Genomic DNA, 24,717 nt, shown 5'->3' on the forward strand with positions numbered 1-24,717 from the left:
ATTCCATGTAATCATCATTATCCAGAAATCCAAACCAGAAAAAGAAACAAATAAAGGAAAATACAGGCCACTGTGTCCGACGAGCATAGTTGTTAAAATTGTCCACAGTTGTTACAAACTGAAAAGCCATGCATCCAAAAATACACAGGCTGCACATATTGGACTTGATGGCTGGAAAAAAAAAATGGACACAAAGTTGGATGGGTAGGGAGGAGGGTGGAGCTTGGAGGGATGAATGTGATTAAAATGCACTGTAAGGAACTGAGAATGAAATAATGTCACTCGCAGGAAACAGGGTGGAATCATAGATTGTAATGCAGTGCGACATAATCCAGACTCAAAAAAGACAAATATTGAATACTTTTTCACATGCAGAATATAGGCACAAATGTAAAAAATGTACATGTGACCATATTGATTGTGTATAGGACATGAAAAGTAGAAGTGTGACCATGAGATGGAGGAGGTTTAAAATGATTCAGGAATGAGAAACAAGAGAGGAAGGAATGCAAACTGCATGTACACAGCAGTGTGAAATACTTGCTGGTGGAACTGGACCCCAAGAGGTACAATAGGGGGATGAGCAATGTGGGAGAAGGGTAAATAAAAATAAAGTAACACATACACACACACACGCACACACACACACACACACATACATACACACACACACACACACACACACACACATACACACATACACACATACACACACACACACACACACACATACACACACACACACACATACACACACACACACACACACACACACACACACATACACACACCACTTTGAAGATCTATGTTACTGTGGAATATATATTCAAGTGTCACAAATACTGTATACTAACTTAAAGATTAACAATGATAAAAAAATCTACTACTACTATTAATGGAATAAGAAGAAAGTGAGTGAAGCAGTAAGCCACACTGGGAGAAAGTATTTTCTTTACATATCTTAAAAAGGATTTACATCTAGAATATCTAAAGAACTCAAACAAATAAATCATCAAAATGCAAAAAACTAAAATCATCAAGACATGCAAAGTATAGATTATTAGAAATGGGCTGAATATAAGAGTAAGAGCTAGACAATGGTAGGCCTGAGCTAATGGCCAAGCAGTTTAAATAATTTAAGCGTCTGTGTGTTTATTTTATAAGTGGGATGTCAGACTAACAGGGCTTGGGGGCTGGAGAGAAGGTCTCCAACTACAGACCTTAATGCCAAACTTTCAAAAATTTTATGAAGAAAGTAAAATACAGATGTTCTAAATTCTTTGATAGTACAAAATAATATAAACATCAATTTACTTCCAATTAATCTGTGAATTCAAAATGGTGAATCAAAATTTCTATTGGAGCAACTGGGCAATTTTACTTTACATATACAAATTGCTGTTGATTACTCCAAAGAAGAAAAACTATAAGGAGGACCGAGGCTCAGCAAATACAACCTCTAGAAAACTACAACAGTATAATACAGTGTTGTTATGAGAGACTGGTCATAACAGAACAGAGGATCCAGTTTGAAACTAGATTTGCAGGGCTGAGAGTAACTGGATTGAGTCTTTTCTCTCTGGATCTTCCTTCAGGAACCATGTTTTCCTGCTGCTCTTGGGTGATAGCTAGGCTAGACTTCAGAAGTATCTTTGGATATATGCTTCTGATTAGTTATGTCTACTGATTCTCTGTTTCCTTCCAGTGGGCTTTAAAAAACTCACACGATTGTTGACCTGGGAGTAGGTATGGTCTCTAACCTAATATAGCTAAGGATCAGGTAGAGTCAGGGATAATTATCCATTGGAACTGGACAGATCGGGAGATGAGGGACGAGAGAATATTTATGTCCTATCTGTGTGCTAGTCCCAAGGAAGTAAGTTTCCAGGGCAATTCCAGCTGGATTTCTCTGAGTCCTGTCTCCAAGGTATGTTGTGTCAATTCTGGGAGGCAAAGATAATATAAATAGCCTGTATTGTTTGGGAGAGTTTCTTGGAACTTTCTGAAGAGCAATTTGAATGGAAGTTGCCAAACTTGGCACTGGGATTTTTTTTGTTAGATAATCTATAGCTATGATGGGGAGCGTTATTACCCCATGAAGCACAAGTCTATCTAAACTATATACACATATCTAAACTATATACACATCTGTGTTAATTTTTTAATGGGAAACTTTTATTATATATATTTCAAATTAAACTTATGGTCTCTCTTCTTCCTCACTCTACATTACCTTCTCTCCAACTCTAAACTACTCCCTCCCCCTGTGAAGTTAAGACTCCCTTCCCATTTTCATATTTCTCCCTTGATAGCATGTCTATACTACTGTCACCATCTCTAGATCTCCTTTTCCTGCCTCATCCACTAAAACAAGAAATGAGACAGGTTGTCCACCTTTCCAAACATTTTCAATACAATTCTTAAAGCCCTTGCTAGAGCAATAAGACAAGAGAAGGAAATTAAAGGAAAAGAGATAGATAAAGAAGTGAAAGTAACCATATCTTAGAGGAAGATACAATTTTAGAAAAAAGAGATCCCAAAAATTCATCAGAAAACTTCTAGAAATGTGCTTTGGGATAATGCTTTTGTACACTGGTTTAATAAAATTCGGATTGACCAGGTAGGAAGTATAGGCGGGGTGAGCAGACTAAAGGAATGCTGCAAAGAGGAAGGGCTGAGTCAGGAGTCGCCAGCCAGACACAGAGGAAGCAAGATGACAAGGCAGAACTGAGAAAAGGTACCAAATCATGTGGCTAAACATAGATAAGAATTATGGGTTAATTTAAATGGAAGAGCTAGTCAGTAATAAGCCTGAGCTAATGGCCAAGCAATTATAAATAATATGAAGCTTTTGTGGTTATTTTTTAAAAGGCTGCAGGACTGTGGGTGAGAGATTTGTCACAACCACGGGCCAGGCAGGAGACAGGAAAACTTCCAGCTACAGAAATGATCAACACTTTCAGCAAAGTAACAGAATACAAAACCAATGTAAAAAAAAAAAAAAAAGTAGCTCTTCTATACATTAGTGTGACGAGAAAGAGACCATAGAAATACTTCCATTCACAATAGTCTCAAACAAAATCTAGGGATAAACATACCCAAGGAGAGACCTGCACAGGGAAGAGATTGAAGAAGACACTGTAAGGTCGAAAGACTACCCATACTCATTGATTGGTAGAATTAACACTGTAAAAATGATCATCTTACCAAAAGCAACTAACACATTAAATGCAATCTCAACCAAAACGCCCACGATATACTTCACAGAAATAGAAAAAACACCCCCAAAATTTGTGTGGAGCTACAAAAGACCCTAAATAGCCAAAGCAATCCTGAACAAAAAGAATAATTCTGGAGGAATTACCTTACCAGATTTCAAAGCTATATTAGAACTTTAGTAATAAAACGAGCATGGTACTGGTGCAAAAACAGACATGTAGATGATGGAACAAAACTGAAGAATACACAAACATGAGTGAATGTTACTGCAGCCACGTGATATTTGGCAAAGGTGCCAAAAATACACACCAGAGAAAAGACAGCATATTCACTGAGTAGTGCTGGGAAAAATGAGTATTTACATGTAGAAGATGAAGTTAGACCCATTCCTGTCAATCTGCATCTAAGTCAACTCCAAATAGATCAAAGACCTCAATGTGGAACCTGAAACACTGAAACGGTTAGGTGAAAAACACAGGCAGTGCCCTATAAGATATAGGTAGAGGAAAGGACTTTCCCATTTGCAGAGGAGTTAAGGCCAACAATTGACAAGTGGACACTCAGAAAACTAAGAAGCTTCTGTACACCAAAGGAAACAGTTGACTGAAAAGGAAGCCAACAGACAGGGAGAGAATCTTAGGCCTCTACCCATCCTAAAGAGGATTAATATCCAGAATAAACAAAGAACTCAGCACAAAGAATAAAGAAAGCTACTGACTTAATTAATACATGAGCTTCATCTATGAGCAAAGAGTTCTCAAAAGAACCAATAGGAATGACTGAGAAGGGGCTGCAGAGAGGGCTCAGTGGTAAAGAGCATACACTCCTGTTTCAAGGTACCCGAGGTTAGTTCCCGGCACTTGACCTGTCACTCTAGCTCCAGATGACCCAACACCCTCTTCCCGTCTCCATAGGCACTGTACTCACATGAGCATTCCCGTAATTGAAAGGAATAAAACAAAATTTAAAAATTTAAATGGGTAAGAAATATCTTTGAAGTGTCCAACATCCTTAGCAATCTGAGAAATGCAAATTCAAAGTATTTTGAGATTTCAACTTACCTGTCCGAATGGCTGGGATCACCAGAACAGCCAGCAACAAACGGTGGTATGGATGTGGTAAAAGGTAACTCTCATTCACTGTTCTGGGATTGAAAACTGGTATAGCCACCAGGGAAATCAGTATGGAGAAGTCTCAAAAACCTAAAAGCAGGTCTACCATATGACCCAAGGGAAATTTTCTGGTTTTTTTTTTAAACATATTTTATTTATTTGTAGAATTTATCAGTCATCATTTGTGACCCTTCCTGGAAATATGACAAGTTAATGCCAGAACTGAAATGTATTACAAGAACTCTGAGGGTTAGTAGCAGCTAAATGTTTGTTGTTTCTTTTAGGACTTTTGAAGCATAATTGTTTTCCTTGTTTCTTTTTTGAACCTTATTCTCTGTTCTCTAAAATTGTCATATGGCACAAACGCTATTTTTTTTTTTAAGTGTTACACTATTAGATTAAAAAAATGCATTTCAATGTCAGAAAATCTTACAGAGCTCTTCTTGTGTTAGTTAGAGACTTTATTTCCAACCTGGTCAACCAGGGAACTCAGCCCGTTCTTAGTGGGTGGGCATCCTAGAGTGTGTGTGTGGGTCTTCCTAGATTGGGGGGGGGGGGCATCCTAGAGTGTGGCGGTGCGTCCTAGAGTGTGGGGGTAGTAGCATGGGTTAAACAGGAGGGCTGCTGGCTGGGGGAGCAGCAATGGCTGTCTGATGTTAAACTAGGTCAAATCTTGTTGCAGCTGTAGCTAGAAAATTCAGAAAAGAGATTCAGGCAAATTCTTGCAGGGAAAAGAAGGCTCATTGATTCCTTCAATCTATATTTAAGCAGAAGATGAATTGGTTAGGAATATAGGCCGTAAGGGCATGAACGATTAGGAAAGGCATTTGTGGAGGAAGTGAGCCTTGTCTTGAAGATTTCAAGACTCAAAAGAGCTGCAGAGATATGTGAAATATTTCGAAGCAAGGGAGCAGGGCACCAGATATAGATTCATGGATGAACTTAGTAGTAGGGCGAGGAAGCCGGCTGTGGGAGGAAGGAAAGGGTGTTTGGTAGGGTTCTGGGAAATTAGATTGGAATTGTCTCTTGTTTCTTGGGAAGGTAGGCCTGGAGTCAGAGAAGTGCCTGAGGTCAGCCATGGGGAATACTTTCAGAAGAAAAATGTGTGGAAACAGACGCAGGCAGAACAGACACAGGCAGGGGCTGAGCTACAGTGGAACCTCAGTTGATCTCCATGGGGAGCTCTGAGGCTAGAATGGCTCTGCGCTATTGTTTCATACCAGGGTGTACTCTTGTGGCTTGCCCTGAGAAAGTATGGCTTTTGCAAGGGACTCTTTTGCTCACAGTAACTGTCTAGAGAGGAGCCTCGGACAGCAGAGCTTAGCCTTCAGTCATCTCAGAATGGGGAATAAATTCGTGATCCTTTTCAGGGTTCATGAAAATCATCAGGGGTGGATGTTAGTGTCCATCCCTAGGTAATTAGGATCACCCCAGACAGTACAGAACCTGAGAACAGGTTAGTACTGGAGAGATGAATATAACATCAAACAATAGGACTGGTGGTGTAGCTCAGTTGTAGAATGCTAGCCTGTCAAGAGCAAGACCCAGAACACAGTCAGTAGCACTGCAAACAACAAGGAACTCTTTAAAATTAAAGAGAAACTCGGCAGTGCTGACCTTTCCTTCTGCCTTAGGCTCCAGTGTGGCGTGTGAGGAGATCACCTTAGAATCATGACATTTTCATGTCGGAGGCAGGAAACCACCCCAACTTTTATTTTTTGCACTCACTTTCAGTAGCAATACATTTGTAACATTGGATAAATATATATTCATTACAGGAAATTTCTATAGTCAAAATCTGACAAATAGACTTCTGTTTGCAAAGGGTAAAAAACAACAACAACAACAACAACAAAAACAACAACAAAAAGGAACAACTAAAGTCAACCTAACTTGTATGGGAATAAGCCCTCCACAGAATTTAGCACGTGACTCAATGGCTTAAGTAGCATCTTTAGTGTTCAGCTTCTTCTTTGCTGTGCCTGTCTTTACTCGGGTGTCGGTTCCCTTCATGTACTGACTTTACTTGTGGTGAAATACATGGCAGAGTATTCCTGAACCACCCATTGTCAGTCAACCCAGTACAGAGGAAATAGATTGCTTCTCTTCCTCTGAAGACCCAACAAAATCATTATGTGGTTGGACTAGAAACTCAGATATGGCTATGTTTCTGTGAGCAGGTAGATGGGTAGGCTGACTGGCTGAGGTACACAAGCCATAGTTCTCAGTGAGAAGCCATTCAACACAATTAAATGGGACAATGAACTACTACTTGCTAAGGCTGGTAGAGTAACTCCCAGAAAAAATATAGCACAGGAACATATATTTCTCTTTTTCTGTCTGATTTATGTCTATGCAAATGTAGAATTATAGTGTTTCACTTAAATACATATTCATACTATAACATGTACTTGCATTTTTAAAATATGCAAGTACTCCATGAATACTGCTTATAGCATTTTCCACAGGCTATATTGGATAAATCTCCATTTGTTTATTATTATTTCTATTCTTCAGGAGAAAATATTTCCCTCACAAAAGATATCCACTGCTAGGTTCTTTTAAACCATTCTATACAATTGATGATTTGCTACATGTAAACACATTTTTTTTTGTGTAACAACTGCATGATGTTTGTGCTTTTTAAGACATAGCTGATATAAAACTATCTACCAGATGGATGTTTTGTTTCCAATCTTTAATACTACAAACCAGGCTGAACTGAAAATCTTTGCATAAATATTTGTGGTAGCAGAGGGCTACTATGAATCAAACAAATCTAAAAATTAAGAATTCATTTAAACAAATGCATTTATTTTAGTAAAAGACCTTAGTTATACTTCTCCCCCAAATGGTTTAAAATGATAATTTTTGCATATGTTACATGTTCAAATTTCATATAAAACTATGGCTACTTTTATTAAAAATCACTAACTTGTTTAGTTTGGCATTAGAATCATAATGCTACATCATTTTTTTTCCTTTTAGCATACTTTGTTTGGAATAAAATGCCAATTTGTTTTTAATGTTTTCAGAATTTGCTCTATAACTCTAGCTCACTTACTATTCCTTTTGATTTTTTGAACCAATTTTTAAAACTGATTTGACAAAAACATGCCATTCAGTTGTCATCTTTTGTCTATCAATGTACTGTTCTCTTTTCAAAAACACTGCTAGTTGCTTACAATATTTAGTTACAATTAAATTATGGCTATTTCTGGTTTGAACAGGCTCATTTTCTTATTAAATTTCCTAATTGATTTTGCTAATAAAGTTTTCTAATTGATTTCTACCTACTGATGTTACTAAAGTTCTCTGGTGATATAAGGCACCATGCACTTCTTCATTGCCTTTTCATTAGTACCTGATATTCGTCAGTCTTTCTGGATATTCTTTGCCCCAGACAGACAAAGACCCTCACCAGCATCAGCTTTCACAGGACTTGTGCTGACTGTTGGCAAATAGTTGTCACTTCGTGCAGTGAGGGAAAAGGAGAAATGCAAGAGGCTTCTACCCTGAATGCTCCCACTGAGGCATGCCTGCTGAGTACTCCATTACTTGCTGCTGGCTCCGTCTTGTCCCTTTCAAATCACCAACTCTAGGGGTGGATATCTTTTGGAACCTCTTCTAACCTTTCTTGCAAGATTCCCTCTGAATGTATTTTGGATTGTGATTTCAATTTTTTCTTTAGTATTCATACTTTCTTGTCCACCAAAAGTTTTACTTATTTATAAGCACAATAAATCATGGCTATCTGTATGTGTACATGTACGTGTTTGTATACACATATATAAATACACAAATGCATACATGAGACTTATAAATGTTGACTAGAAGCCCATTTTTCTGTTGGGACCCTCATTAAATTCTCTATCTCTCCTTGTTTTGAAAGGCTGTTTTTTTGTCTTTGTTTGTTTGTTGTAGATTTATTGATGTTATTGTATTGTATGGATATTTTGCTTACATTGATGTCAGTGTTCCATGTGCATGCAGTTCTAGCAGAGGTCAGAAGAGGACATTGGATCCGCTGGAACTGGAATCACAGAAGATTGTGAGCCTCCATGTGGGTGCTGAGGACCAAAGCCCAGTCCTCAGGAAGAGCAGACCCCTGACTGAGTCATCTCTCTAGCCCTGCAAAGGATGTTTTTTTTCATAAAATGAATTTTCAAATCTTATTGAAATTTTAATAGAAAATTTTATGTGTATAGTTTCACTAAGTATGATTTTATGTACATTAATATCATCTTCTTACCAATAGGTTTAAAAGAACGTAGGCTTTGTTTGTATCCTCTTATCTATTTTTCGGTGAATTTCTTTCCATAAAGCTCTTGGACATTTCTTCTGTGATTTATTTATAAGTGTCTTGTTTCTTCTGTGATAGCATGAAGGGGGTTCTTTTAAAAAACATTATTTCAAAATTGAATATGGCTGTTATTTTGGAAGGTGATTGCTTAGTTCTTCCATTTTCTTTCATTTCTTTTGTTCAATATGAATATGCATACACTGTTTTCTAGCTCATTAATCCCCTTTTTACTAGATCCAGCATGCTGCTAAGCCTACCTATTGAGTCCTAAATTTCAATATTTTATATTTCAGTTCTGACTGTCCATTTGAGTGACCAACCTCCAAAATCTAGGTCATCATCTAGTTTTCTTTTGTCATTATTTTTCTCTTGATGTTTGTCACATGTGTCCTGTGCCTGACCTTCCTGATACCTTTTAATTGAATGTAAGACTTTGTTTTAGAAATTTTTGGGAACTCTAGATGTTGCCATTTTCCATAAGAGAAGATTCTTTCTTCTCCCAGGAAAATGGAACATAGAAATGATTCCCTTGATTTAACCATGCACTGAATCTGGGTCCACCCTCAGCTACATTTTAGATAAGACCCAGCCTATGTAATTTCCCCTTGCCACGAGGCTATGGTATTTTTCCCCTGCTTTGCAAAGTTTCTCCTGTTACACGAAGCTATTGAATTAGACAAATATGCTAAGTGGAAATAAGCAATGTGTTTGAGTTCCCTACCAAATGTCCTTATTCTGGTCCCATACAACTCCAACAAGGTCTAATTCTAATCATAAGCTTCTGTGTCATCCAAGATGAGCATGTTCTTCCTAGAGAGGAGCCCATCAGTGGCACACTCCTGCTGGACACATTAACTCCAAAAGGCTTCTATTCCAGGCAAGTATGTTTGCCTTAAGTACTCTTTAGCCTCCTGCCTAGCACAGCTTTGGATTCAACAAATATTGAGGAGAACTCATACATATGTTTTACAATTTTGTCTCCTTTGCATGGCCACAAAAAGTTGTTGGCTCCTCAATTGCCTGCCATTGTGGCTTCTACTTGGGACAACTCCATGTTCTTAACCACTAGCTACATCATCCATTCAGATCCTACCTGAAACAGTCTCTTCCTCTGTAACTCCCCTGATTGCAAAACTGAAAAATTTTAACATTTCTTACCTTTAAAGTTAAATTGCTTGCAGTAACTTAAGTAATGGAAATGTCAGGGAGCTTGTTTTCATTACATTCATACAAACCACAGATGCACAGTGTGATGGTTAGGTATAACCATCAACTTGACTGAGTTGGGAGGTAACTAGAAGATGAGTGAAGTGTTCATATGGGTGTGTTTGAGAGCAAGTGTACAAAATGGACTCACTTTGGAAATGTTCCAATGCTCAGATGAGTAAAGGAGGAGAAGGAAAACAGCTGTGAGTGAGAGTATAGTCTCTCTCTGCTTTCTGCTTAACTGCCACACTCACCCTACTGTCATAGGCCAATACTTACGGAACCCTGTGCCAAAATAAATTATTCCCCAATAAATGTTTTTACAGGAACATGATCACAGTGAGCTAACAGATAAAGAATTAGAAGATTTAGTCTCTATACTCATTTATTGTACATACCTGCTACATTTAGCGAAACACAGTTCTTCTGCAATGTCTTAATCTCCTTTTACCTCAATTCAGTATCTTTGTAGCTTACTCTGCTGAATTCGGCTCTGCTGAATTCCACTCTGCTTCTCAACCTCTCATGATTTCTCTATATGAACAAAAGCTTTTTGTATCCTTCAAAGATACATGATTTCTAAAATAAGTATTTCTTATAATTGATAATTTCACTCATTACTATTACTATGAATCCTTACATGAATGTTTCTTTAGCCTTTGTACATAGTTTTATAGGTTCAAATATTTTTCTATCTTTTATGCAAACAAAGTTGAAAACATCTAGACCGTCTTGTAACCAGAAGATGAACTATGCAGATTTCCTTGATTTTATTTATAGTTGACTGGGGTTCTGGTCAAATCTCCACATGTCAGATTGATGAAGGCAGCATGTGATTAGAGTTCTAATGCTAAGCATGCATTTGTTTCATGAACCTTGGCTAGGCTGAGGTGGGAAATTTCCTTGCTGATGATTCTTGGCTATATGACACTTGGAACAGATATGATGTGCGCAATGTGTTAATTACAGGCACAAACCATGGTAAGGGTTTGTTTTACCAAAGAATTTACATGCTCAACTGGAGCACTTCACTGTAGGGTTTATTCAAATTATATGGTGCCATTGTTGGAGTAGTCTGACACTCTTCATTTTTGCCCTGGCAGCAAACTCTAAATAAATATAAAAAGATAGCCAAGAGAGGAAAACTGAGGACAGACTGACCATACTTTATTGGTAGCTTTGGAGAACCTGCTCCAAGGCCACCTCCAGGGTATGTTAAAAAAAAAAAAAGTCCACAAAGATAGCAAGAACTGGACGTTTTCTGTCTGAGGGGTAAAATAAGGAAACATATACACTTTCTGATGGTAACTTTCTCTTTTGCTTCATCTCAGAAAATTTCTTTCTCTGAAAATCCCTCTGTCTCCACATAGCTACATCTCTTTACCTACAGCTATAAATTTCTCTACTCTGTTTCATTCCTTCACACACTACACTGCATCATTTATTCACTCTTTACTCATTCACTCTCTCAGTTACTCACTTTCTCCTAAATCTCTCTATTCTAAATCTCTGGTTCTAATTCTCTCTGTCTCCACACAGCTACATCTCCTACTCAGCACACACACAACTCTCACCTCTGCCCAGTTTTTTCACAGTCCCTTCACATGGCTCTGCACAGCCCCTCTCTCTACACCACTGCTCCTCTCAGAGCCAAACTCTGGACAACTCTATGTTACATGTTCAAGGCCTGACCCATTCTCATAACACATGAAAAGTCACACAGTTTCTCTCAGGCTAGGGAAGCTGTGCTGACAGGCCAGTGAATAATGCTTAGCCATGCACATAGCTCTAAGTTGGTGAGAGTTCCTAGATGGAAAGTAAATGGTTGGCTCAACCTTGAGTGGTAGGGGTACATGCAGAAAGAGAATTGCTGCAGGGAGTTATGTCTCACTGTAAACAACCTGACCTTGATTTAGCAATAAATACCTGGAAACTAGTTTTTGCATGTTTTCTGTAGGGGCAGCTTAGTCTATTTTGAATTTGTTCTAAAGTCTAAAATTAGCTGTCTTTGTGACTGAGAATACTGTTACTTTCTTGTGTCAGTTAAGGAAAATATTCTGGTATTATTTCTAGTCATCAGAATTATACAGTTTAAGCAGAGATCATCTTCCTGACCATCCACAGCAGTATGTGTGCCCAAAGATGTAAAACATACTACCAATGGACTATGGAAATAACCCCACAGCTGTGTTTTTGGGGGAGGTAAGAGGTGGCACATGAGAAAGTTACAGACAGGAGCAAGTGGTCATTCACAGTCAGTGACCTCACGGCCTTACCAGGTAGGGCTCCCCATCAGGTAGTTACTCACCTGATGGGTTGACCCATTGCACCCTAGTTGTCACTTGCTGTATGCTCCCATGGCCTCCTGAAATACTTAAAAATTGTCTTATGTGGTTGAGGCTCTGTGCTAGGAGTCAGTTTGTAGAGGAGGGTCACAATGTGGGGTTTTTTTTTTTGGCAGGGTGGGCAATCATGTGTTGAGGTCCATAAATTTTTTTATCAGATGAGTGGCAATTCAAAATGCCCTTTCCATCTTGTTCAATCAGTTTTCTCTCTCTTTTTTTTTTTTTTGAAATACATTGTACTGTGTATATTTGAAGTATATAACTTGATGCTATGGGGTACATATAAATTGTAAAATGGTTCCTGTAGTGGAACAAATTAGTATACCCATCATCTCACTTGTTACTAATTTGTGTGTGACAATAGAAGTAAATGTCTATTTTAATAAAACTTTAAGACTACAACTTTAATAAACTATCATCTTTGTATCATACATTGTCTTTAGATTCATTCATTCTCTATGTCTGCTACTTTATTTTAATCACTTTTTATAGTTGATAGAAGTTCCTTTATGATTATATGCATTTGTGCATATGCATATGTGTGTATGTGTGTAGCTTATCCCATATGTAGATTTATGTAGCTATCACCAAAATCAAGACACACAATGATCTGATCATTTCAGTGCTATCCACTTGTGTCCCACTCACCCTGACAGCTAAAAAATATGTTCTAAATTCATAATTTTTGTCATTTTTGAGAATGTTATATAAATGGAATTGTAAATATGTAATTTTTTGAGACTTCCCCTCTCCAACTCAATAAGTACAATCCCTTTGATAACTGTTCAGGTTGCTGCACATACAGTTGGTTTCTTTTAATTGTTAAATAATGTTCTGTTGGGTGGATATACAAGAACTTTTATAAGTATTCACTCAAAGAGTTGCAACATTTCCAGTTTTTGCTATGACAGATAAAGCTGTTGCACACCACCACATCTAGATGGTGTGTCAGTTTTACAGGGCAGTGGTTGTCACCATCGTATACTCCTACCATCAATGGAGGAGAATTTTGTTTTCTCTGTGATCAGCATATAGGATTACTCTACAGTTTTAAAGTGAGTTGAATACATATATAGCGCCTTTTCACTAAAATATTTACAAATTGTTAACAAGATAATAAATTATTGGCAATGGTTGTTACACTAGGAACAAGATGGAAAAATGGGCATTTTATTTGGTACTTCTCTGTTTTGTTTGGATTTTCCTGTGCCTATGTATTAGTTATCTTTAGTATCTGAACAGGAGTTTTATAGACCTTTGTTTTTGCCTTTGTCTTTATATTTTTTGTTTTAATATCCCAGTAAATGTTGAACAACAGTTCTTTTGCTGTTGACACCAAAATTAACACCAGGCAAAGTATGTAGACTTGTAGATCCCAGTCTTGACGCTTGTTTGTCCTAAATGGATGTAACTATTCCCTGGTGTTTACAAATCTGCCAGATAACATCCTGTTCTAGACATGACTCCATTTGTTGTCTTGTGAAGCCATGGAAAACACCATATAATTTCCTATTAAATGCCATGCTTAATAGAATTTTAGAATTTAATTGCTTGTCTGTTATACAGTCGAAAGCAAATGCAGGCACTCAGCATCACACGCTGCCTTCCTTGAAGGCTGTTTTCTCCACAATCCTATTTTAACTTTAAATTTTATCTTTTTAGAGGGATGTTTGTACTTCATTATTTTTTGTTTGTTTGTTTATTCTGGTTGGTTTTTGGAGTAAGGTCACAGCAAAGTGAATGTGTAAATATTGGTTATCTGCTATCTGAATAATGAATCTCAAAACAGTCTATGACTCCTCTGCATTCCTTAGACAGAAAATTAGCTTCACTGAGCAGCACGAAAGGAGGAGAGGTAGAATGAAATGTTACTGACAGAACCTGGCAAGAAAATCGTGTTCAAGTTGGGCATGATCATTTCAGCCACTTTCAAAGTCTTGACCATTTGCTCTGGATGAGATAGTAATGTAGTGACTGATGTGGCTCTTTGTTCCCATGTCCAGATGTTCTTCAACTAAGACCAATATGAATGCACCTGAGAGTAATACATGAGTTGGCTTTCATACTCTTGTGGCATTATTTGAGTGTGTTTCAGAGGTGTGGCCTTGCTAGAAAAGTATATCCTTGGGGGCAGTCTTGGAGATTTAAAAGCCTTGTGTTGTTCCTAGGATGCTCTATGCTTGGTGCTCATGGTCAAGATGTAAACTCTCTCAGCTTGCTGTTCCACACTTCCCAGGCATGACAGATTCATATCCCACTATAACCATAAGTCAAATGAACCTTTCCTTCTATTAAAAAATAATACTTGGTGCAACAGTGTAGACATAACCATCTTGTTAAATAAGAAACACAGAGCCAATTGCAGAGTTAAAAGCCAACAGGTCAGAGTAATAGCTGAGAGCTGAAAACCTTACCCTTCACTGCTGCTCTGTCTTTCCTCTATGCAAGAGGTGTTCAAAAGCATATTACAAGGAGTTGGAGAGATGGCTCAGTAGTTAATAGCACTAACTGATCTTTAGAGAATCTGGGCTGGATTCTCATCACCCATATGGTGGCTCACAACCATCTATAACTCCATTTCCAGGAGATCTGATGACCTCTTCTGTCCTTCTTGGGTAATAGTCACCCACATTATGCACAGACATATGTACAGAAAAAACATCTATACACAAAAATTAAAAATAGATAAATATTTTTTGAAAAAAAATACAAAATGAGAGCTCTGATTGGGAGAGGTCTAGGGGAAGCATTAAAAATTCTGAAACTTAGTGTCCCAATAAATATTTATCTATAAGAAGGGGAGACTAGGGCACATGCCTTTAATCCCAACACTCGGGAGGCAGAGGCAGGTGGATCTCTGTGAGTTTGAGGCCAGCCTGGACTACAGAGTGAGTTCCAGGACAGGCGCAAAGCTACACAGAGAAACCCTGTCTTGAAAAACCAAAAAAAAAAAAAAAAAAAAAAAAAAGAAAAACAGGATGAAAGCAAAATTAGTGAAGAAATAGCAATCAATATTTGTATCTAAGAGAAGGCTTGGTGTTTGGTACTTAAGAGGGAGAACAGTGACCTTGATTTTGTCTCTGCCTAGAAGTTATATAGTGGTTGAGAGTTATTTCAGTTTACCAGTAGTTTCAGGATAAACTTGTTTGATGTTGGTATTCCAAAAGATTGTTAATTAGTAATAAAAATAACATTGTCTGGTTGTGGTACCAGACCGACTTCTGAGTCTCAGTAGGTGATCTTTTTTCCCACTTTCTTCCAGGAGTATAAAAGGCAGACAACACTCCATCATTATTTGATGTTGTAGACCACAGTGTGACATTTGCTCATAAAGCTTTTAAATGTATTTCGTTTATATGCCATAGCTTTTGACCTGTTTTTCGAATATGTCCTCATTATTCCAAGGTTAAATGCTAACATAGTGCAGGACTTTCCCACCATCCTCCAAGCCAGTCTCCAGAGCCTGTCCTGTCAAGTCTTCTGCCTCCAGGCTAAGCTGCCTGTAATGATCATGAAACATTGATATATTTTCTGCTGTTAATGACTTAACTGAAAGGAAGAACATTTAACTACTACCCTCAGAAGTCTACAGCCTTCACTCTGACCCTTTAAAAATGCATTATGTTCAGTCCTCCATAGAGATGTTTTTCTGTCTTGTATAACTGAGCTCATTTCCTGAAGTAGACTTTGCAAATATGGACTGCAAACCAGCAAGCTTTACACTAAATCTGATCGGTGACCTGCTTTAGTTGTGTGCATAGTGTATTTAAGAGAGAATTTTCATGTAAAATACATCTTTGTGCCAAACAGACTGTTTGGAAGTGCCGTGAGCAGACTGGAGCTGCACAAGGACTATCGTTGTAGGTCATCCAAAGACTTCTGAAGTCCTCACCTCAGACTGTTGCATTATACCCCCTGCCACTCATGGCTGTTTCTATGTAGACCTTATAATAACTTGACATAGGTTCATTTTATCTCCTGCTTTGTACAATTTTAAAACCAGGATGAGGTATCTAGGAAACATAGGGTAATGTTTTCAGGATTACTCAATAAACACCATAGTGTTACCTGGAAGGTTAATTGTACTTGAAAGCTTAGAAAACACATCCTTTATTTATATGAAATCCGATATTAATATATTTCAGAAGTCAACAGAAGATGGAAGGTTTAATGATAAATCTAGAAACAAATACAATTCAAGCTTCAAGCTATACCATAGCCCAACCCATGACATGAAATGTGAAGAAATCCATATACTTCCTCTTGTTGTCAAGGTTGCTTTGGTGGCAAAGAAAGAGAAGAACAAAACTAAAATGATCATCTTGGATACATTTCCTATCTTCATACACTTCTGGGTGTCACATGGTTCCTGACACAAAGGGAATTTAGTTGTTTGCTACCGTGGTAGTTTGAATGGAACTGCACCCCCCCCCCTGCTAGTCTCATAGGGAGTGGCACTATTAGAGGGTAGGATCTTATTGGAGTAGGTGTGGTTTTGTTGGAGGAAATGTTGTCACTGTGGGGGTGAGCTTTGAGGTCTCTTTTGCTCCAGCTTCAGTCAGTGTGAGGTGACTTCTCGTTGCCTGTAAGATGTAGGACTCTCAGCTGCTATTCCAGTGCTACATCTGCCTGCATGCCTCCATGTTCCCCTTCATGATGATAATGGCCTAACCCTCTGAAACTGTAAGTGAGCCACCCCAAATAAATATTTGCTTTATAAGAGTTACTGTGGTCATGGTGTCTCTTCACAACAATAGAAACCCTAACCAGGACAGCTACCCTTCTTGTTTTTATTGGAAATATAGGATGATGAATAAATCAAGTCTGGACAGATACAGGATTCAGATTTCCACTCTTATCCATTTGATGTTTAAATTACCTAAAATAACCAAACATAGCATGGCCAAAATGGGATGCATATAGTTATATAATATTCCTGCTTTTTTTGACTTGATAATTGTATTTGTTAAATTATTTAATAGTAAAGAAATTCTCAAAGGAATTCAAGTCTCCTTTGAGGTACCCTGATTCAATAGTTTTTCTTGAAGTATCAGATAAATTATGTCAAATAAGAGTCAAATGAAAGTTGCTGGTTTCATCAAAGACACCATCTGGTTTCATGTTCCGGCATCTTTAAATAGTTTCAACCTTGAAAGTGAAAATCTGAAGCATTAAATTTGTAGTAGAATTAAAAAGAAACCCCATAATTGCATGAATCTGATTTACCAAATGGGAGCTGTAATGTTTTAGGAGTGTTCACCTGTTGCAGCAAAGCGAGAATGCCACACACAGTGCTGGCTTGAGCACTAACTTGCTTTTCTCATTCATTTGTTGCAAGCTGAAAGCTCTTCTATGATTTGGAATTAATTATATAGGAGTGCTTTTAGTTTTCTTATCTATAGTGCATGGGCAATTGTTAAAGTGTTTATTAAATGGTATCATGGTAGAAGGCACTTGATAGGTCACATGTGACTCACACATGAGTCACAATTGAAAAGTCATTTTTTAAAAAAATCTCCAATAAGCTTCTTTTACATGTGTGTGATGTATTTATACATATTGATTTGTGTATATTTCACCATCCCTACATCTCTGGAATAAAGCCAAGTTGATCGTGGTAAGTGATCTTTTGGGGTTTATTATTAAATATGATTTACAGATTTTTTTACTGAGGATGTTTGCAGCCTTGTTCACCAGGGAGATTTGAATTAACTCCATTTTTTTATTGTGTCTTTATCCAATCTGGCTTTTAGAGTAACGCTGCATTGTATCGAGACATTGTCAGAATGGCTTCCCTTTCTCCTTTGTGAAAAGGCTTGAGAACTCTTGGTGCTCTTCTTTGAAGGTCTTCTAGAACTTACAGTGAGCCCATTTGGGCCTGGACAGTTGTTAGTGCATGTTTTGTTTTGTTTTAATTACTGAGATTTATATTCTCCTGGTTGCATTTTGGTAGCAGGGAACATATCCAGTTCCTTTAGACAAAAGTCAGAATATACAAGTTGGTATAGCTATAGGCTCCATTTCATTTATATTTTCCAACTTAGTAGAGTATAACTTTCAAATATTTCCCAACTTTAATTGATATGTGTTATACTTTGTTCCTTTTCTCCTCTAATTTTTAAAATTTGAAATATCTCTCTATTTGGTTTTAGTTAGTTTGGCTAAGGATTTATCACTATTTTTTTAAAGAAGAAATTCTTTATTTCATTGATTTTCACTTCTATTTTATTAATTTCTACACTGATCTTAATGATTTATTTCAGTCTACTGCTTTGATGTTTGGCTTTTTCTTGTTTGGGAGGCTCTAGGGTGTATTGTTATTTGGTTGAGACCTCTTTGACATTTTAATGGAGGAAGTTGGAGCTATGAAATTCCCTATGAGGATGGATTCTGTTGTATCTTCTAGATATTTGCTTGTTGTTTTTTCATTTTTATTTGACTCTAGCAATATTTTTATTTTCATCTTGGTTTCTTCAATGGCCCATTCACCATCCAATAGTATGTTCTTCAACCTCCATGCATGTAGAAATATATACTATATAAATATATGCTATATTGTATATAATATATAAATATATGCTCTTTGTGGTATATAGTATATATTTCTAGCATTCTTCTATTGTAATCAGATAATATATACAAACAGATAATTTCCTTATATTTTGTTAAGACTTGCTTTGTGCCCTATTTTTAGATATACCTCCATGGGTTGCTAAGAAGAATATTTATTTGAATGGATTGTTTTATAAATAGCTATTATTTGATTTATGATACCATTAACTCATGAATTTCTCTATTTACTTTTTGTTTGGATGACTTATAGGTCAAGTGGGGAGTTGAAATCTTTCATTATTATCAACTTAGGTTCTCTTTACATCTTTTAGTATTTGCTTTGTGAAACTCGGCATACCTCTGATTAGTATGTTTATGAATAAAATTGTAATATCCTCTGGATGGATTGTTCCCTTTGGTATGAAGTGACCTTCTCCATATTACATGTGAAGGTTCTTTTTTGGTCATATCAGTTTGGTATTTTAAAGGCCTCCTGTACCATGATGAACACTCCTTTCACTAAATTTTAGATTTTTTCTGCTATTATTTTATTAAAAACTATTTTCAATGATGTTAACATAAATTTATTAATCTATACTCAGGACTCTTTTCATAGCGTCCCATAAGAATCATGACAATGCTTGTGCTGATCTGTTTGTTACTGTGGGTATGACTGGAAAGGAATGGAAGAAAAGTAAAAACAGACTTGGTATTGGGTTTATAGAGACAAAATAGAAGCGGAAAATGTAGGGGGAGGGGGAGGGATAGTAGGGCCAGGAGGGAGGCTGTGAGACAATTCGGGGGAAGGTAGAGGACAGGAGGAGGTAGTTGGACAACCTGAAGCAGTTTCTGGAGGCTGAGACACAGAGGGCCCACATCTCCGGCCAGCCCGTGTGATGCCTTTGAGAAGGAACATGACAAAAATGAAGAACAGGGAAAGACGAGAGGAAGAGAAAAGAAAGAGGAGAAGGACAGACCAGGACAGACCTGGCCTGCTGAACTGACATTAAATAGTCAACGAAGGAGGAGTGAATACCGTCTATAACGTTCTCAGTTTTCTGTCCCAGGCTCCCAGACACCTGTTCTAAGTGAGCTTTGGTGAGATGATATCACAGATGGGCGTCCTAACTATAGGTGGTCCTTTAGGGGTCTGGTTGTGAATTCTGTTCTCGACTCTGAGTGATTTCTTGAGAAGTCTCGTAACAAGTTTGTTCCTATCAGTGCTTCGCAGGTCAGACTGAAGATGCTGATTACATCTCTGTGTGGTCCTTCCTGTGTCATCTCAGAAATGTTTGTTCCAATCCCGGGAAGTCTTTTCTGGTGTCCCATGTGCTGTGTTGAACCTAGGACTCTCTTGCTGTGGATATCGCTCTGTGTAAATAAAGTTCTGATTGGCCAGTGGCCAGGCAGGAAGTATAGGCGGGACAAGAGAGAAGAGAATTCTGGGAAGTAGAAGGTTGGAGAGAGACACCGCCAGCCGCCGCCATGAGAAGCAACACGTAAAGACACCGGTAAGCCACAAGCCATGTGGCAAAGTATAGACTAACAGAAATGGGTTAATTTAAGATAGAAGAAGTAGATAACAAGAAGCCTGCCACAGCCATACAGTTTCTAAACAATGTAAGTTTCTGTGTGCTTTCTTGGTTGGGTCTGAGCGACTGTGGGACTGGCGGGTGAGAGAGATTTGTCCTGACTGGGCCAGGCAGGAAAACTTTAACTACAAATGGCGCCCAACGTGGGGCAAGAGTTTCCACCTAAAACCTGAGAAAAAAGATTCTAAGACGGAGCTAAAAACAGCTTCCTAATTGTCTCTTTCAAGTTAGCGGCAGCCTGCCGGTTTCAGCTACTGTGGCGGGTTCCTGGCGTGTGCATCTGACTTGCACTGTGGCGGGAATGAGGAGTCTATAAGCGACACTTTACTCTGCTGTGTGGTGGATTTAGCCTTTGCTAGTTTAAAAAAAAAAAAGGTTTCTGGGCTATGTGCTGCTTTGATAGAACTGCTTCTGATAGTTGATGGTACACATGGCTCCAGACCCAGAGCTGGCAGTAAACTGTACCACCACCATGTTGAAAAGCTGAGGTGGGCGGAGCCAGCAGCCACAGCGGCGTTTCAGTCTTACAAAGATGGATATTACACAGAGAATCTGGTTTGCCTTGGCTTTGGGACTTTTAACTGCAGAAAAAGATTTGATCATAAAAGCTGTTGAGTTAGATAAATATGTAAATTTTAAAGGTAACTTGACTTCAAAATTTGGATATAAGGATATGTTGCTTTGGAAAAAAGTCTCTGCTTTTGTTTCCACAGAAAGCCAGAGGCTGTGGATTTGTTCCAGATTAAGATACATCAGGTTTGATCAGCCAAGACCACCTGAAAGGTCTCCGATGACACCATGGCCCAGATGATCTGACATCCAGAATGCTTTCAAGGCAACTGGCTCAGAGGTTCACCCTAATGGACTACTCCATAATCCTAAAATTTTCTTTGTGTCCCCATAAGATGCAGCGCCCCCCTCCAGCAGGAAGTAGTAAGAGAAACTACGTCCACATTCCCAAAATTATCAAGCTGGCTTTGGAGATGGAATTGGCTCACTCCTTCTCTAAACATATTGCTAAAAAAAAAGGTTAAGAGATTCTTGTGTCCCAAATCAAAAAAGCCCTCTGGTGTGGGACAGAGAAAAACCAATATTTTTCTTTAAAGTAGATTTATTATAGACACGATCTTTTTCTAAAGAAGAAAAGGGGATATGATATAGATATAATAGGATAAAAGGGTAGATTAAGGAACTTACTTCTAAAAGAGCAACAACTTATTTAAAATATTTTACATTGGTATAGATTTTAGTCTATTGATACAAACTTAAAGTTAATTTTGTTATAGTGTGTGTATATTTCTACTCATGTTTAAGGTATTATGTTTGTATAGCTCATTTTAAATTGAAATGGATAATTAAAAATAGATTAATAATTAATCATCTAGGATAATCATACTTGTAGCCATGTTAGTTAAGTCTTCTAGGTATACACAGAGATATTTCAGGTAGATAGGTAATCTTCAAATACTTCAAAGACCTACAGAATATGGCATTTAAAATACTTTTAAAATTTAGACTTTCTGGACAATGAGACATGTCTGCTCCTGGCAGCACCTATTTACTTCAGAGAGGAGGATGGGCATTGAAGACACTTCATATGGAGTTTATCTTCACCTTGACAAAAATAGCCATTTGGACAAGAAACTGTTCTTGCCTGAACTGCTTGATCAACTGGACATACAGGACCCATAGAAAGGTAACCACTAAACTTTGCTTGACAAAATGGTCCTTCAGGTTCCTGCTTCACAGAGGAAACTACCAGACATTCTACAGAACACTGAGAGAAGTGACCGAGAGACTCTAGCCCTGTGGGCTAAAGACAAATGCCCCAACTTTACAAAGAAACATTAGATGACTGTCCAGGCTGCGAGCTGTCTCTGTCTACTCTTGCAAGACTCCTAAAAATTGCTTATATCCTTCTCCCGGTTCTCAGGTAATATTATATCCTTCTGAGGTCTTTGATGTGGTTGAAGACTAGATAGTTATAATTTCCTCAATTATGATAAAAAATAAGTTAGATATAAAACCTTAGACTCACAAATATAAGATAGATAGGATATCTTCTTTAATATTGTAATTGTAATTCTTGCTTGATAATTATTTTGTTATATGTAATTGTAGTATGTAAAAGTTAAAACCTTCCTAAAAAAAAAGAAAAAAAAGGGGAAGTGCTGTGGATATCGCTCTGTGTAAATAAAGTTCTGATTGGCCAGTGGCCAGGCAGGAAGTATAGGCGGGACAAGAGAGAAGAGAATTCTGGGAAGTAGAAGGTTGGAGAGAGACACCGCCAGCCGCCGCCATGAGAAGCAACACGTAAAGACACCGGTAAGCCACAAGCCATGTGGCAAAGTATAGACTAACAGAAATGGGTTAATTTAAGATAGAAGAAGTAGATAACAAGAAGCCTGCCACAGCCATACAGTTTCTAAACAATGTAAGTTTCTGTGTGCTTTCTTGGTTGGGTCTGAGCGACTGTGGGACTGGCGGGTGAGAGAGATTTGTCCTGACTGGGCCAGGCAGGAAAACTCTAACTACACTCTCTTCTCCTGAAGATTCTGGCTCAAATCATATTTCTACCTGACTAAACACTGCACATCTCTACATTTCTTTTTCACAGCCTAGCAGCATTGTAAAGGCCAGATTTCAGAATATTTAGTACCATGGAATTTGCTCCCATTTTCCCATGAATGAAAAGGTCCAGGCATGTCCAAGCCCCTGACTCAGCAGGGATCTTTGGAGTGAGGTCATGCAGCTCTATGGTTTGTACTGAGAAGAGAGGGTTTTCCTGGTGTCTTTCTGCTCCCACACACCTTGTGTTGAGTTTTCCTCACTTTTTCTCTTTTCAAAAATGCTTGCTGCTGAAAGTACAGTACAGCTTCTCTGAGCCACTTTATCTTAAGCCATGATCCAATTGCCTACATCAGATTGGCCTGTGGGTATATCTTGACTATGCATTGATATAGGAGGGCCTGTCCCCTGTGAGTCGTAGTATCACCAGACAGGGGGTCCTGAGTTACATAAGGAAGCTAACTAATTATGAGCCAGTGAGCAAAGCAGTGAGTAAGCAGTCTTCCTCCATAATTTCTGCCTCAGGTTCTTGCTTGAGTTCCTGCCCTGTCTTCCCTCAGTGATGGATTGTGGCCTGGAAGTAGAATCCAGTTACGCTTGCTTTTGGTCAGAGTGTTTTATCACATCAACAAAAAGAAGCCAGAACTCTCCTTTTTGCATTCTGTCCAATGTGGCCACACTGAGTCCACCTCCTTTTCTTTACCCCCCACTATTCATCTCTTTATCGTCTTACAATTCTAGGAGCCACAGCTTTTGCTCTAAATCTGCTACAACAATCTTAACATTAATTTGGCACATTTCTTGCTACTACTGATTCAATATTGATAGATCACTTCTAAGTCCATACTTTTAAAAGATTTTCTTGCTTTTCCCCAAATCTCCTTCCTGTGTCCCTGAATCCCAACTAGAATACGAAATTACAATGGCTTATCATGATTCCTTTCTTGTGCTCCCGTTGGCAGAGATATTTTTCATAGAATTTTTAATTTACATTTCCCCAGTTGCATTTTTTTCATATGCCAGCACATCTCCTTTGCTGAAAGGTTTATTTAAGGCTTTGTTCCATTTACTGGATTTTTATTTCGGTCAGGACCTGTGTGTGTTTCTAGATACATCCCTCTTATTCTTTTCAAAAGTATTTTTCTCTCAACCTGTGCATTGTATTTTTATTTTTATATGTTCCTTTTGAAGAGCAAAAGGGTTTCATTTTAATGATACTCAATTTATTCATCTCTTGTGCTCCTCATGTAACTGTGAATTTCTTGCCTAAACTAAATAAAAACGTTACTTTTTATAGTCTTTCATTTTGCTTTCAAGCTATTTTGCTACTTGAGTTATGACTCTGGGATTATCAAGTGCACTTACCCATCCCTCTAATGAACAAGGATAGGAATATGTTCTCAGTGGGGCCCAATCAAGGGGACTTCTAGGCTAGATGTATGTCTTCCCTGTTTGGACAATAACTCTCTAATGGAAAAAGGAGACAACTGGGGAGCCAGAAGACATGTTTTTGCATCACAACCTTGATCGTACTGTGGGAGTCCTGCAAGCTGAGAAAAACACATACGTGGTATAAGCCTGGCTCTGCCAATCCCACTGGTCCAGGGCTTTGGAGAGAGAGAGAGAGAACTGGGGAGGAAAAGACAGTAGGCATGAGTGGAGGGACAAACAGAGTCAGTCTGGACAATGGCTGAGAACTACTTAAAATCTGAAATTTTAAAAGAGCCCCTGTTATAAAATACTTTTTTATATTTAGCATTTGGGGGAGTTTCTTAACTATAATTTACATAATTGATTTGAATTTTATATTTAACTTTATG

Source organism: Onychomys torridus, chromosome 13 (assembly GCF_903995425.1).
Source record: "Onychomys torridus chromosome 13, mOncTor1.1, whole genome shotgun sequence".
NCBI lineage: Eukaryota > Metazoa > Chordata > Mammalia > Rodentia > Cricetidae > Onychomys > Onychomys torridus.